This window comes from Protopterus annectens, chromosome 12.part0 (genome assembly GCF_019279795.1).
Source record: "Protopterus annectens isolate FY-2018-M chromosome 12.part0, PAN1.0, whole genome shotgun sequence".
NCBI classification, from domain to species: domain Eukaryota; kingdom Metazoa; phylum Chordata; order Ceratodontiformes; family Protopteridae; genus Protopterus; species Protopterus annectens.
In genome coordinates this window covers 242014716-242027046 of record NC_056746.1, presented here as the reverse complement: position 1 = coordinate 242027046, position 12331 = coordinate 242014716, and positions in this window count along the sequence as shown.

Below are 12331 nucleotides of genomic sequence, written 5' to 3'. Positions count from 1 at the left end.
TAGCTCTGTACCTACTAATACCTAAAAATTCATCAAAAACTAGCCAAAAGCTACCGTGACTTTTAAATAATTAATAAATGCACTTTTGGACCCAGTCGGCTGCTTTAAAATAGGGTTCTATCTCTAAACTACCCACTTGGCTACAACTTTGAAAATCTGCTATGCAGAAGGTTGCTGTTCCCTCCGCGAGTGTACAGACAAGCTAAAGCTATCCCTGCCACTCCAAATCAGTAAAGTCTGCCAAGGTTAATCCTTAGGTACTTTAAATTAAAAAATATAAAGCAAGCGTACTGGGTTTACAGCATGGTAGTTTACCACTTAATCCCACTGATTAGAACAACACTCCTAGACAGCAGTGGCGTAAATAGCCCATTACCTTAACTGTAGGTAGATGGAATAATTAAATGCTTGGTGAACCACATATAAGCATTGCAATTTCCACTAAAATACTTGCTTTGTATTCACCGGCCCTTGGAAAGTTTTTGATGTTGGTATAGCCCCACTCCACTCGCCCTCGTTGTGCTCGGGCTTGCTACGTGTCCCACCCTGCCCCCAAATACTACCCACCCCCAGTACTGCTACATTTATAATAATAGAACCACACCCCTTCCTTATCCTAGCCCAACCAAGACATTGCCTAAATATCAGTCCCCCTTGCTCCTCCCACTATTTACCACTATCTCTCAAATTAAACAACATATTCTCATTCTAAGGCCCCTCACTGGTCCAAATAAGTAATTTTACAAGTTAGCACTAATAAACCATAAGCACTACTTACTCGTATACTCTCTACTATTACCTTGTCCCCTATTGGTCCATTTTAATTCAGTTCCCTATATTACTCTAGCATGTCCAAAGGTCAGTCAATGGTTTCCTCTCCGGTCCAGCTGGTGAATCTGGGAATTTTGAGGCAATGTTACAACTGTCTCATGTACACGGACAACCCTCTCCTCCTCCAAACAGGTTCAAATATATGTGAGAGATGCAACCATATAGCCAAACCGGAGGCTGAGCTCTCTAATCTCAAAACTGGTGTAACCAGTCAGGAGGAGAAGGTAACCTCACACAACACAATTCCATTATCACATAGTCCCACCACAACAGCGAACCAAACACATAAAAACACAAAAACATACTCAGAGGCTCTAAATAAAAATCTACCTAAGCAACAGAGACCTCCAAAGCAGACATCCAAGCAAACGCTATCCCAAAACAAAACACGTACAACACATAGCACACAAAGTCAGTGTGCCAAGCAGTCACAGCCCTTAAGGCTGAATAACACACCTGATACTCTTGTAATAGGTGACTCTATTGTCAGACACACTGACGTCCCGCTCACCAGGCTTAATAAAGAGAAGGTCACAGTGAGCTGCCTGTCGGGCGCTAGGATCCGCCACATAATGCAAGCACTCAGGTCACTCCAAAGCAAATACAAATATGGCTCAGTCATTGTACATGCTGGCGTGAATGACCTGAGACGTACCTCCCTCGACTACATGAAAAGAGACATAGAGGAGCTCTCTGATCATGTAGCCCAGGCCGGTATGACCCTGACCTTGAGCAGCATCTTACCCTCACCTAGAATGATGCCACAGTATAAAGACAAAATGATCGATTTTAACAATTGGCTAAAATTTTGGTGTCATTCAAAGGGGATCCAGTGTCTGTCAGCCTGGGATGACATGCTCGACAAGCCACATTGCTTCGCTAGGGTCGGCTTGCACCTGTCACCCCTGGGCTTCCGGATATTGGCAAAGGCTCTTGCCACCCCCATAGTGCCTTTTTTAGGCAAGGCTCAAAAGTCAAACCCACCTCCATAGACAGCACAAGGAACAAGAAACTAAGGGTAATGCTGCTAAATGCTAGAAGTCTTAACCTCAAGATGCATGCACTCGAAGCTCTCCTCAGTATGGAGAACATCGATATCTGTGCAGTGACAGAAACCTGGTTCAAGGCTCCAGAGAGCACCCCAGCACTACCAGGTTATACCTCATATCATGCTTTTTGGCCCCAAAACCCGGACCGAACCACAAAAGGAGGGGGAGTTTCCATATTTATCAAGGATATCCACACCTCCAGGTTAGTGGCATTGCACGAAGTATCGGAGACCATCCATGTGCAACTGACAATGGGCAAGACTGCTTTTCAGTTTATAGCATCATACAGACCACCCTCTCAAAGTCAGGAATCCCACTCGGCTTTCCTGAAAACATTGGAGAACATGAAGATCTCTCCAAACACCATTATATTGGGCGACTTCAACTACCCAAACATAGACTGGGAGCATTACTCAAGCCCCAGCACCTTAGCCCAAAGGTTCCTGGAATTTATAAACTGAAATGCTATGGAGCAACTAGTCACCACTCCCACAAGAGGGGAAAACATACTAGACCTGATCATTACCAACATGGGGACTCTATACTCCATACCAGAAGTATATCCCTCATTGGTAAGATCAGACCATAAATTAATTTCACTGGATATCCACATCCCAACCCTACCCCAGCCCAGAAAACCACAGTGAAAAACTTCTCAAAAGCGAACTTCACACTTCTCAAAAATGAAGTGGAATCCTTCAAGGCCCCAGGGCCAGTGGAAACTACGGCCCAAACTGCAGAATCCCATATAAACGCATTCTACGGACATTTCCAGGAATGCATGGATCATGCTATCCCAAACAAAATCAAGACCCAATCATCCAAAGGCAGGCGTCCAGTCTGGTGGACCCCAGCCATAAATAAACTGTACAACAGAAGGAGGAAGATACTACATGATAGAGCAAAATCCCTAAAAGGGAAGGCATCTCTGATCAGTACTAGCAAAAAATTAAGATCCCTCATAAAATCCTCCAAGGCCAGCTTCGAGAGAAAAATTGCACAGGACACTAAAGACAATCATAAGGCTTTTTTCAGTTATGTTAGGAACCTGGGATGCAACTCCCAGACTTGTTCTGAGTTGATTCTAAATGACAAAAAATACACTGAACCCACAGACATCGCCAATATCCTGGCAGACAGGTTCAGTGCAAACTTCTCCACCCCCTCCCCCCCAAAAGAGCAAGTATCTATCCCAATAGAGTGCAGCCTCCCAAACATCTCTGATGCCCAGGTGAAGGCCGCCCTCTCCAAAGCAAAAAACACTGCTTCCATGGGACCAGATGGTGTCCCGGGTTGCGTCCTACATGAACTCCAAGAAGAACTAATCCCTTAAGTAAAACTGCTGCACAATCTCAGCCTCACTACAGGATATGTGCCCAAAGAATGGCGTACAGCAACAGTGGTCCCACTCCACAAAGGTGGCACCTCTGTGGACCCTGGAAACTATCGCCCCATAAGCCTGACTAGCCTAGTCTGCAAGGCTATGGAGAGGATCATCATGGAACTCATAAACAAAGACATTGGGAACCTACAGACACGAGATCCTACCCAATTTGGCTTTGTCAAGGACAGATCCTGCCTTTTGAACCTGGTCGACTTCTTCGATACAGTCACCAAGGCCATAGATGAAGGGAAGGTAGTCCACACAGCCTATCTGGACCTCGCAAAGGCATTTGACACAATACCCCACTCGGGCATCATAGATAAGCTATCCAGCCTAAATATAAACTCCTATGTCATAAGATGGGTCGTAAACTGGCTCAAAGACAAAACCCACAGAGTCAGAGTTGCTGGAGCCATGTCAGACTCGAAACCGGTCACAAGTGGCATCCCACAAGGTTCTGTCCTGGGACCTCTCTTGTTCGGTATTTACTTTTCTGAGGTACAGGCCAACGTGGGAGGACTATGGCTCACCAAGTTCGCAGATGACTGCAAACTGGGTGCCATAATCGACTCTCCAGCTGACACAAACATCCTCCAAAAAGGTCTCGCAGAGACGGATAACTGGTGCCAGAGCCATGGTCTAAAGCTAAATGCCAAAAAGTGTATAGTCATACCCTTTGGCAAAAACAATGTGCCCACAAATTACCACATAGGTGGTAACCCATTAAGTACAGAGAAAGTAATTAGGGATCTAGGGACCCAAGTTGATAGCAATCTCTCCTTTGACAACCACATTGCCAAAGTGGTCAGAAAGACCTTCTACATAGCCCACCTCATCATGAAAGGATTCACATCTATATCAAGAGAGGTAATCATGCCCCTTTATTCATCCCTCATCAGGCCCATCATAAAATACAATGCCTCCTTTGGGATGTACCTTACCCGACACCTGCAGCAATTAGAAAGACCCCAAAAGTACCTCACCAGGAGGATCAAGGGACTCAAACAGATGCCATATGCTGCTCGGTTAAAAAAACTCCAACTCTACTCAGTTGCATACCGCCTGCTTCGAGGAAATCTATGCCTGACATATAATGCTATGTCCAACCCAGAATTAATGGACATGCTCCACCTCAGTAAATCTAAATCCCTTAGAGCCACGCGCTCGAGGGACTTGAACCTCAGCACAGAAATAAATAGAACATGCTGGAGGGACAGATTCATAACCCAGAGGCTCCCTTCACTCTGGAATAGAATTCCAATTCATGTTAGGCAGAGCACCTCACTGACTCTCTTCAAGAAGAATCTTGATGAGTGGATGGGGGATCGTAGGTTTGTCCCGGGGATTACTTCCGTGTCACTATTAGACAGAGGCACAGTCAACTAAACTTTAAAAAGGGCACAGTATATTCAAATCAAGGGGTGGCGTAAGCCAAACACAATTGGGCTAGGCTTATAAATGCCCCAGGGCAGATAGCCTAGTATGAACCTATGAGCCTATGAACCTATGAACCAGTTATACCAGTAATATCCCTTTATGGCAATGACTACTTTCTCACCCACTATTTTAACTGTAAAACTCAAGACCCTATCTCTCATCCTACCACTTATAATAATACCATACCTCCTTAGCATTTATGAAAACCAGCAATGCTTATGGTTCCACTACCCTAAATACCAAACCAGCACCCCCTTAGCCCCATCAATTTCCGAACACTCCACTTACTATCCAACTGCTAACACAACAACCCCAAGCAACCTTAATCTTAATAAGTCAAAACAAGTTCCCCCTAAATCCAAATACTACCAAAAGCTATTATATAAATTCATGAAGTTATTAGCTAACATATGAAAAAATCTAACAAGGGATGGAGACATCCACCCTACCCCAGGACCATCCTCTGCCCCAGGCACTACTAGTCCACTATCTATGCACAGGTCATCTAACTCCCTCCTGACCTGCTATCTAAATATAAGAAGCCTAAACAACAAGGTACATAACCCTACATGCATTATTAGCAGTTGTCCTCCCTAATATACTGTGTCTAACAGAAACATGGCTAAAGCCATCAACCACAGATAATGAGATCTTGCCACCTGGGTACAATATACTCAGGGCTGATTGTACTAATAGAAAGGGAGGCGGGATAGCAGTGCTATATAAAAGCACACTTAACGTTACAGTCGACCCCATTCAACCACCCCATGTCTCCAATGCTGAAATACTGTCTACCAAACTACAACTTAATATACACAAAAGTTTAAACATAATTGGTATTTACATCCCCCCCGGCAACATCTCTGACACCCTGGAGGACATTCTTAATTGGATATCTACCAACTACCCTCAAGAAACAATTGTTCTGGGGGATTTTAATATTGACTGGAACTCATGTTCATCAGACACTCCCTCCACCCATATTAACCTCCATGGATTTTCACAGACCATATATTCCTCCACCAGAATAGGTAAACCTAACCAAAAAGAGAGTATCCTTGACTGGATACTTATCAATAGTCACCTCCATGTGTACATGTCAGGGACCCTCCCCAATGACCTTCATGACCACCTCATTACATACATAACTAAATACAAGGCAGTCAGCACCCATCAACCCACCTACAGGTCTGTCAGATGCAAGAAGAATTTCAACCTCACAAAATTCTAAACTGAACTCAAATTATGTAATTGGTCAGATCTAAAACACCTTCCCCTTGATGAGGCAGTAGTATAGTTTAATACTAAATTCCTAAACATACTTGATTCTCATACTCCGAAACGGTCAATTAGAACTAAAACAAAAATTGCCCCATGGCTTTTAAAAGACTCTAAATCTAAAACCATACTCAGAAATAAAGCATGGACCAAGTGGCGTACTACTAAAGCTCCCCTAGACCACATTAATTTCCAGCAGCTAAGGAATGAGACAAAAAAAATCCATCATACTTGACAAAAAAAATATATATTATTGCTATCTACAACAGAAACATCAAAACAACCCTCAAAAGTTTTGGGCAGGTATAAACACCCAAGTCAGTCCTCCACTCCTACCCCTGCAGTGTCCTATCATAAAAGTTCTGTAGAAGTGGCAAAAACCTTCAATAGTTTCTTTACAGAGACTATCCAGTCCATTGCCAGCCAATTATCTCCTAGTGGCTCTACAGTTAATGATCCCATATCCAACTCTCTACTCTCTTTTAACCTCCAACCAGTCTCTACATCCCTCATATGATCCTTACTGAAAAAACTAAAGCCAACTACCCTCTCAGCCGACCTTCTCCCAGCTGAATACCTGCAAAAAGCTGCAGATGCTATAGCATACACCATCTCCATTTTAATCAACAGAACCATAACAGAAGCCACCATCCCCTCAATCTGGAAAATATCCTATGTTATACCACTCCATAAAGGCAGCACATTTACAGAACTATCTAGCTATAGTAGACTTCTGTAGTTTATGGATAGCCATATTGTCACCACTTGCCAAAATCATGGAGAAGTGTTTGCACAAACAATTCCTATACTATCTCATTCAGAATAAACTCCTGACCAACTCACAACATGGTTTTAGACCCCACCGCAGTACATCTACTGCCCTCCTCTCTTTTACCAATGTAATTAAACAAAATTGGAATAACAACAAAATATCTTCAGCCCTCTTTCTGGCCCTGTCCAAAGTTTTCCATATGGTTAACTATCAACTACTCACCCACACTCTGAAAACCTTATCCTTAGATAACCAAGCTATCCAATGGTTCCATGTCTACCTCACTGGTAGACAACAAGCAGTACTATGGCAGAATACACTCTCTTGCCTGTTACCTAATACCATAGGAGTTCCTCAAGGCTCAATATTAGGACCTCTTCTCTTTTCAGTCTTTATTAATGATCCCCACACAGCCATCCCAGATGCTACCTGCATTCAATATGCAGATGACTCCACACTGGTATGTTCAGACGGATCACCTTCAGATGCCCGAAACGCCAAACCGCCGACACACAAATCACCGACACCAAAAGACCGACAACAAAAAATACTGACAATGCAAAACACCGAATACCATTACACCAACACACTACACGTAAACAACACAGTACACTACATAACATATCCACTATCCCTAACCCAAACCCTAACCTTAAGGTCCGACACTATCGCACACTTACCCTACCTGCACCCTAACCCTAACTCACTTACCCACCCCTAACCCCAAGGTCCGACACTACCGCACACTCACCCTACCTGCACCCTAACTCACTTACCCACCCCTAACCCCAAGATCCGACACTACCGCACACTCACCCTACCTGCACCCTAACCCTAACTCACTTACCCACCCCTAACCCCAAGATCCGACACTACCGCACACTCACCCTACCTGCACCCTAACCCTAACTCACTTAACCCACCCCTAAACCCACAGTCCCTCACTATCGCACACTTACCTGTCCACTCCCTAACACTAAATCCCTCACTCTATCGCACACTTACCGAGTCCGTCGGGTTCTCACCTTGTCAGTCATCTGCATTGTCAGTGTTTTCGACCCGTCGGATTCCGTGTCGGTGAAATGCGATTTCGGGCATCTGAAGGTGACCCGTTCAGACACCTCTCCAATAAACCTACTATCAACAACCCAGTATATATTCACCATAGTTGAAAACTAGCTCTCTTATTGTCACCTGATCTTAAACCCAAACTAAACCAAACTACTACTTTTCTCTCCCACTCGTAAATCCTCAACAACATCCTTTACTGTAAAATCTAACAATGGCATAATCATCTCCCCAGACCCCTATAAAAACTACTAGGAGTAACTATTGATAACAATCTTAGATTTGACATGCATGTTAACCAAACCATTAAATCCATAAACAAGAAACTTGGGTCACTCCAATGGCTAGAGCAACCATTGCCCACTCTCATCTTCTCTCTACCCTTCTTTATGCCTCTCCCATGCTTACTAACCTTAGCAAATTTGAACTTAACAAACTCTCCAGTTGCTATAATCATATTGCCAGATTTGCAACTGGCATGCCCTATAGGACACACCACTGCCTTAACTTAAAAAACCTTGTTTGATAGAACTGCCAAGCCTCCTCCAGCTAAACCAACTTACAGAAGCATTTAAAATTCTCAAACAACCAGGCAACATCCCTGCACTGAAAAATATAATCATCCCATACAGCAATCTAGGCTCACTACGCTCGTCAAATAGACTGCTTGTCCAAACAATCAAATCCTATAATTCAGCTGGTAATTCTCTATTCGTTAATGCCATAGGTAAAATAGGGAACTCCCTCCCTCCCAACCTTACTCTTATGACCTCGTTAGCCCAATTAAAAAACAGTCTTAAACTTCATTTCAAATCACATTGGATATGTCCATACTCCAGCCCTGATCCTTCCTTTAAACTAGGGTACTAACATCCTCTGTCTCACTCTAGTGGAGAAACTAAACCTTTTAATTATGGAAATGATCTAACTCTACACTTGTTGACTGAATCTGACTATAAATAGATGCCTTTATTATGACCAACATCATTTTGTAAATGCTTACCTGAGGTATGGGTCCTGTAATCACAACAGGATTTATGGATAGAAACTAAACTCATAATCTGTATTTGTCGTATCTTAAGCTAGCATGTTTGAACAAGTCTGTAAAAAGAAAAGTCTGTAATAGAATTTCTGTATTTGTTATAGCTATATCTAGCATGATTGAACAAGTCTGTAAATGTTTTCTTATAAATATTTTACTATATGTAACATTTTTTTAATGTATTTATGTTGGAGCTTTTCTCCCCGGGCCTCCACTGAAAATGGACATGTATCCAGTCGGACTATCCTGGTCAACAAATGTAAAATAAAATAAATAATAATAAATAAATATATATATATATATATATATATATATATATATATATATATATATATATATGTGTGTGTGTGTGTGTGTGTGTGTGTGTGTAAATCAAATCTTAAAGAGTGTGTGTGTGCCAGCTACTTGGTCAGGCACATGAAGCACTGGTTGGACTGAGAGGGTGCTGGAGATCTTGGCTTGGTCACTCAGCTGAAATCTCAACTCTATAACTGTGCCAGTGAGGAGTCTTACTGGGGATCTGGAGAAAGAGGGAGAAACCAGCCCCAGACTGACTATGGTCTCTGTGTGCTTTTAAGGGAAACTACACTTGATGCAAAGAGCTGCATCTGGAAGTATTGTGTGTGTACTTGTCATTCTCACAGTAAACATCCTCTACTGTTGCCAGTGGCATGGGTTGAGGATCATTGATTACTGGTGCAGTGGTGGGGCATCAATAAATCATATAGGATTTTGTACATTCACATTTCTGCCATATGCATGTACGGCTTGCACCTGTCACCCTTGGGCTTTCGAATACTGGCCAAGACTCTTGCCGCCCCAATACTGCCTTTTTAGGCAAGGCTCAAAAGACAAACTCGCCTCCATAAACAACAATAATAAACAAAAACTGAGGGTAATGCTGCTCAATGCCAGAAGTCTAAACCTCAAAATGCACGCACTTGAGGCTCTCCTTAGTATGGAAGAAACCGACGTATGTGCAGTGACAGAAACCTGGTTCAAGGCTCCAGAGAGCACCCCAGCACTACCAGGCTATAACTCGTACCATACTTTTAGGTCCCAAAACCAGGACCGGAACACAAAAGGAGAGGGTGTGTCCATATTCGTCAAGAACACCCACACCTCCAGGCTAGTAGCACAGCACGCGGAATCTAAGACCATCCATGTGCAATTGACAGTGGGTAAATTGACTGTTCAATTTATAGCTTGCTACAGATCTCCCACCTTGTCTCAGGACCCTCACGCAGCATTCCTGAGAACATTAGAAAGTATGAAGATTCTATCCAACACCATGCTACTGGGTGACTTCAACTATCCAAACATTGACTGGGAAAACTACTCAAGCTCAAACGCCCTAGCCCAATGCTTCCTTGAGTTTATAAACTCAAACGCCCTGGAACAGCTGGTCACCACTCCCACAAGAGGTGACAACATACTGGACCTGGTCATCACCAACATGGGGAACCTATGTTCCACACCTGAGGTAAACTCATCATTGGCAAGATCAGATCATAAACTAATCACACTGGACATCCACATCCTGACCCCCCCCCCCCCCCACAGTCAAGGAAATCAAGGTAAAAAACTTCTCTAAAGCCAACTTAACACTCCTCAAGACTGAGGTAGGAAGTTTTAAAGCTCCCAATCAAATGGAAAATGATGACCCATCGGCAGAATCCTTTACAAGTGCATTCTATGAACACCTTCAAGAATGCATGGACCGAGCCATCCCAAGTAAAACCAAGACCAACTCCTCAAAAAAGAGGAAGCCAGTCTGGTGGACCCCGGCCATAAATAAACTTTACAACAGAAGGAGGAAACTCCTGCAAGATAGAACAAAATCCCAAAATAAGAAGGCATCTCTGATTAACATCGGTAAAAAACTGTGCTCCCTCATTAAATCATCCAAGGCCAACTTCAAAAGAAAAATAGCCAATGACTCTAAGGATAACCACAAGGCCTTCTTTAACTATGTCAAGAGTCTAGGGGCAAACTCTCAGATATGCTCCGAGCTAGTGCATAATGGCCATAAATACACTGAACCAACCGACATTGCCAACATCCTGGCTGACAAGTTCAGTGCAAACTTCACACCCTCCTCTCCACCAAAGGGGCTAGCACCCATCCCAGTAGAATGTGACGCTACAGATATCTCAGACACACAAGTAAAGACAGCCCTTGCAAAGGCCAAAAACACAGCATCAATGGGACCAGATGGTATCCCAGGTTGTGTCTTACATGAACTTCAAAATGAACTAACCCCCCATCTCAAAACACTATTCAAACTCAGCCTCTCTACAGGCTATGTACCCAAAGAATGGCGTACAGCAACAGTCGTACCACTCCACAAAGGTGGTGCCACAACTGGCCCTGGGAACTATCGCCCTATAAGCTTGACTAGCTTGGTCTGCAAAGCAATGGAATGCATTGTCATGGAGCTCATTAACAGGGACATTGGGAACCTCCAGACACTGGACCCCACCCAGTTCGGCTTTGTTAAAGGCAGATCTTGCCTCCTGAACTTGGTTGACTTCTTCAAAACAGTCACCAATGCCATAGATAAAGAGAAGGTGGTCCACACAGCATATTTGGACCTCGCTAAGGCGTTTGACACCATCCCACTACTCAGGAATCAAAGACAAACTCACCAGCTTAAATATCAACCCCCATGTCACGAGATGGGTTGCCAATTGGCTCTCAGACAGAACCCACATGGTAAGAGTGGCAGGTGCCATGTCTGACTCTAAACCAGTCACAAGCAGAGTCCCACAGGGGTCAGTCCTGGGACCCCTCCTGTTCAGTATATATTTCTCCGAAGTACAGGCAAATGCAGAGGGACTGTGGTTAACCAAGTTCGCAGATGACTATAAATTGGGTGCAATAATTGACTCTCCGGCTGACACAGACATCCTGCAAAAGGGTCTCTCAGAGACAAACACCTGGTGTCAAAGTCACGGCCTCAAGCTAAATGCCAAAAAATGCATAGTAATCCCATTTGGGAAAAACAAAGTACCTACAAACTACCACATAGATGGGAATCCACTAAGTACAGAAGAAGTAATTAGGGACCTGGGTACCCAAGTAGATAGCATGCTCTCCTTTGAGAACCACATAGCCAAAATGGTCAGGAAATCCTTCTACATGGCACACCTGATCACAAAGGGTTTCTCATCCAGATCCAAGGAGGTGATTGTGCCCCTTTACTCCTCACTCATTAGGCCCATAATAGAGTACAATACCCCATTTGGGATGTATCTCACTAGACACCTGCAACAACTAGAAAGACCACAGAAGTACCTCACTAAGAGGATTAAGGGCCTTAAACAATTACCCTATGAAGCACAACTAAAAAAGCTCCAGCTCTTCTCAGTCGCTTACCGTCTGCTCAGAGGTGACCTATGCCTGCCCTATAGGGCCATGTCAAACCCTGAACTAATGGACATGCTTCACCTCAAAAAAACGAGATCTCT